The sequence below is a fragment of the Acanthopagrus latus genome, chromosome 4, assembly GCF_904848185.1.
Source record: "Acanthopagrus latus isolate v.2019 chromosome 4, fAcaLat1.1, whole genome shotgun sequence".
NCBI lineage: Eukaryota > Metazoa > Chordata > Actinopteri > Spariformes > Sparidae > Acanthopagrus > Acanthopagrus latus.
The window spans coordinates 9,861,878-9,867,303 of NC_051042.1; the positions used below are offsets into that span (position 1 = coordinate 9,861,878).

Here is a 5,426-nt window from a genome sequence, read left to right on the forward strand (position 1 = left end):
CTCCTCTCCTGCCCGCTGCTGCTGTCTTCACCTTCAAAGTGCTGTTGCTGGAGCATTGCTGTCACAGATGACGTGGAGGCTACAGCAGCCCCTCCAGCAAACATGTCTGTGCTCTTAGCACATCTTGCAGCATCTACAGTGAGATTCTTCATTCTCTTAGAACGCAACTTCTCCGCACGCCCTTTCTTTCTCTTTGGTCGCTCCATGTTGCCAACACTGTGAAACTAGCCGGAGTTATTGGGGACAGCGCAGGGAAGGGGTGGGGCCGCTTTCATACTATGTCCTGATTGGTTCAGTCCACTGTCTATGTTGAAGATGGACCAATGGGCCGTCCCCTCTAAACTGTTGGCTGGTCTCGTAGAAATAAGAAGAGAAAAAAAAAAAAAAAATATCCAACAGCATCGCCCACTGAGGACTGCCACCCCACCGGGAAAATGCCCGGTATGCCAGATTACCAGTCCAGCCCTGAGTGGATGCCAAAAGAGACAAAAGCTTAGATTGCTGCACAAGCTAGCTAGTTTAGCATTTCTTGCTAACATGACACAATGTCTTCACATGCTGTGCAGTGAAAGCGGTCAGCAGCAGCAGCTTCGGTCCTCCACCAGTGTCTACACAGGATGTGCACAGGCACGGTATTTGTGTTTTAGACAAACTGGAGTTACTCGTTTAAAATGGAGAAGAAAATACTTGAAGGGTATGAATATCCCTCTGGTCGCAGCAGTGTGTGACTAGCATGGTAAAACAACATTAATCAGTCCGTGAAAACATCTCTACTGACTGAAATTAAAGGATATATTTTCTGTAGATGAATGTGAGACTGGAGATGAATTAAAAAAAAAGCAATTTCTTTTTCTCACTAACCTTTAATGAATAGTGTTGACGTGTACATCGATTCCGGGTAAGTTTTCAATGGTTGTAAAAGGTCTCGTTCTGTTTGTGATTTCTCAATTACCTCAGATTTTGTTGGCAGACTTTTCAGAACAGCACATGCACACACACACACACACACACACACACACACACACACACACACACACACACACACACACACAAAAACTTCTTCCAAATCTAAATAGTATGGCAGTGCAAATTTCTTAACTCCCTTCTCCATTAAGACTGAGAAGTGAGGCCTTCTTCACACACTCTGTGACTTTTCATCATTCACCAAGCGTCTTGCAGTCTTGTCACATAAGCAGCCTTCCATTTGTTCAAGGATTCCCTTAAATATGAGAGAGTACAACACCCAAGACGAACTGCAATAACTGTTTTAATATCCTCTGTTGTGTCGGAGCTGGTAGATTTTATGAGCTCTGCTCCACTACCAAATTTTTTGGACCCAGCTCAGTTTAAAAAGCCCACAACCTTAAATTATGAAGCCCATTTTAAGGTATTGTAAGAGCTCACTGGGATTTTACAGTGGAGACTGCTCTGAGCTGTGTCCTTGTAAAGGCAGGCATATTGTGTGTGTGTGTGTGTGTGTGTGTGTGTGTGTGTGTGTGTGTGTGTGTGTGTGTGTGTGTGAGAGAGAGAGAGAGAGAGAGGATGAGAAAGTATAAATACACTCCAGTCAAACGGCTCCAGCATCACCATGCAGTGCACACGGGGAACATCTTCAAGCCCTTTGTACGATACTCTGATTTCTAGTAAGTAAGGTTTCGTCTTCTCTATTCAAAGCAAGGTGGTAGTATCCCTAAATAAATCTGCCATGTCTATAATAGTGCAAGAATAATTCACAGGAATGCTGTTTTATGCAAACTTGGGTGCCAGCTAACAATAGATATTTTACATTTAAGGTACACTGAGAACAGGATGTTTTACAAACTCTAGTTTTGGAGAAAAAAATACACACAGACATAACAAGAATTCAGTAACAGTAACCCACACATTTAATCTTGCAGGAATGTACTTCACTGGACCTGAGGCAGAAATTCTGCTCTACCTCAAGTAGTCCTCAAAAATATATGATTCGATTCCTGTCTCAGAGTTCTGGCGTCAAAATGTGTTTTGTTGTGATTGCAAACATGGAGTGTGTTTGTTTCCAGACTGCAACGGGTAAGAACATAATCTACATATTTATGATTCTGTTTGATATCATTAATTTTATCTTTGATATATGCATTGGTGTGTGTGTGTGTGTGTGTTTCTGATTGATGTGCATTATGCTTCATCTCAGCATAAACTGTGACTGAAGATTAAAGGAAAATGGGGATTCAGCATAAAGTGCTTAGAGTTGGTTCGCACGTAAGCAAGATAAGTGGATACAGAAATGCACACGCATACACACACACACACACACACACACACACACAGGCAGTGACTGAATCTCTTTCACGTTTGTTTCATCTGGCTGATCTGTTGATCTGTGCTTGTTTAAAAATCAGAGACACTGCAGATGTCGGATAACCCTTGGCTTCACTCCGTCTCTGCTCCTCAAATTTAAATGAGCTTCATCAGCATGAAATATTTGAGCATCTGTTTGCCAAAGAACATGGGGGCAAATTGAAAAATGAGAAATCGTCGAGGAACACAAGATCATAAAATCAAATTCAATTAATCAACAAGCAATTTATTATTATTTGTCTTTCCTGTCTCAAGTTAAGAATAGAGGTTATTTATCTTTATGTTCTATTTCCACCTCATGCTCTCTTCGTCTCTGTCGCTTGTCATCTTAGTAAAATCTGTATGCAGCAGTATCCATCATGTGTAATCTTAGTATGAAATCCTGACTCCAGGGTGGCCATTTGAACCTTATCCAGACAGAACATAAATTGCATTTTAAATCAGAATCCTAACAGTGCTTGTTATTAATGCGGTTTGACACAATAACAGAATGTTTAGCCAAAGGGCAGCATGTTTAACTCATGCAGCCTAAGAAATACAATTACTTTTTAAATACGTTCACACAATATCCTGTTGACTTGTTTGTGATTAAGGGAATGCATACTCTTTTCAGATATTTAAACATTACAACCGGGCCATTTAGAACAACTGACCTCAATTTACAATATCAACGACAAGAAGAAAATTGGGCATCCAATGTGCTGCTATCAGGCAATAAACTAGTTCCTGCAAGTTAATATGTCCATCATGAATAATGTCCATTGTAATGCAACTTTCAGAGGGGTTGGACTGGGAATAAATGAATGAAAGGAGGTACTCTTCATGGTGACGGTGCTCGAGATTCCAGAATACTCCGTAAAAATGGCTTGCTTTCCAAAACAAAACATAGTAACTAGTGCAGACTTATAAAAAGGTCTCAGATGCACAATACTATTTTAGGTGCAATAAATAGGGTTTATACATGCATGTCCAAGGTTGTGCTGCTGCTGTTTTGCTGCTGCGTTAATCAAATTAACGAATTAGTTAAAACTCATCAATGACTTGAGCAAAGTATAAATACAGGCGTGTCACAGTTATACCTCTGATTTCCATGAGCACAACTTTGAAAAGCTCTTTTAGTCTTATAAACTAATCTACATTCAAAACACAAGTGCCTGTTTCTCTTATGGAAACTAGAATAATGAACAGATTTGAATTGCATTTATATTCTGCTTCTAGTATGAGATTCCCCTTGTGACTATACATTTAAGTGTTACCAGCACTAGTTTTAAATGCATTAACTACCACATATTTAACTGGATTGTGTGCAGGGCCCTATGTTTTAAATATATTATAAGTAAATACTTTAAAGGCTGTTTATTGTGGCATTTTATTACATGTATGGCCTTTAAATAAAAAAAAAAAGTAGAATATCATCTCACTGTCTGTTAGAAACCGTGAATCTCTTGTTCTTCATATGCATGTCTGAATACATGGTTTGAATTATGGGGGTGACTGGGGGGTTTAATTGCCCTGATTAAGACTTGGACCCCCTGAAGAAGTACAAACAACATCTTGGTATGGTTGGCCGATGTGTGCAAATCACAACAGCAAATACAACATCGATGTAAAAAAAAACACTACAAGTCAAAAAACACAACAGCAAGACAGAAAACACAACTGTAAGACAGAAAACACAACAGCAAGTTGGAAAGCATGATTGGAAATTCCAGAACCACAACAAGATTAACCAGAAATCACATCAGAATTTTGTCAACAGGAAAGGGTGGGACAAAGACCGTCGTCAATAACAGTGGGAAATGTGCGGCAGTCTACGCTGACCGAAAATTCCCTCTTCTGTACAACGCAATTTAATGCAATTGTGTTTGTCCTTCTTGTTTAGGGCTAGCCAGGGGATATTCAGCAGCCCCGCTGTGGTGATTGGACAGCGTTAGCTGCATTTCTACTGTAAATCTCCCCACAATTACTGTTTATAAATCAATAACTTCACAACCACACATGTTCGAGCAGGAATCTCATCCGGAATCGGGGAGGATGAGCAGCATCAGCAAACTCAATCTCAAAGTTTTCCAATTTGCTCAGGTCAATATTGCTAATGTTACTGTTATTTGTCCCTGTCACATAATATTGCTTACTCAAGATTAGTACTTATATTTCACTAACAAACACTCTGTTTTATGTTTGTCTTTTACAGGTACATTTCTGACCAACAGACGAAGAATCTTTGAATACAAATTCAGAGACCCCTAAAGTGGACCATACCATTTCTTAACCGTACGTTATGTGAACGTCTCAATTGCCTGGCTGGGATGAGAATCAGGACCTCCAAAAATTTAGATTAAGGTTTCAAAATTATTCTTTGCATTTGTAACCCTGTATTGTATAATGACAAATAAATTACCTTATACGCACAGGCCTGCTACAGCCATAGTTACGCAATGTGTGTTTTTTGTTTTGTTTTGTTTTGTTTTGTTTTATTCATTAATTGATTGCTGTCTGGATGATAAGAGATTTTCTACAAATATAACAAAACATATGTCTAGAATAATTTATCAACCCTAGCTGGATCAACAACCGGATTATGGTAAAAATGCAATTTCATCAAGCTTTTCTCAGCTTCTTAAAAGTCGACAGTTTGTTGATTCAGGGTTTTCTGCCAACACCAGCTAAACTTTTGATCATAGATTGTACTCAGGTCTCTAAAACATCAAATTTCCTTGACAAAATGTGCAGAATATGAGGATAACTTTTAATTTCCATTAAAAAAAAAAAAAATGTAAATGATGCACTTCATTGTAGCCACTCTCTATTGATTGTCTGGTTTCCACCTTTTCCAACAGACAGAGCACCTGTCTAAACACAGTTGCAATTACAGTTTTTTTTCCAATTGCTAAAACACAATTTTGCAAACTAGGCTGTTTTTTTTATCAACATACTTAACACAATTCACAAAACCACACACCCAAACTGCAAAATACCTCATATATCCTGCAAAATTAAGCACTGCAAGCAAAACTACATACAGCATTATCGAGATCAAACTTTTGCACCCAATGGCGCACACTTCATTCATATTACCAGATTTT

At 38.8% G+C, this 5,426-nt stretch overlaps 1 long non-coding RNA gene across 1 annotated transcript; it reads left to right on the forward strand.

Annotated features, from left to right (window-relative positions):
- Positions 1 to 1,582: 1,582 nt before the first annotated feature.
- Positions 1,583 to 4,770, forward strand: LOC119018394. Its single transcript, XR_005074743.1, has 4 exons — positions 1,583 to 1,643; positions 1,899 to 2,052; positions 4,223 to 4,422; positions 4,535 to 4,770. It is a non-coding gene; the product is annotated as an uncharacterized LOC119018394 (long non-coding RNA).
- Positions 4,771 to 5,426: the final 656 nt, after the last annotated feature.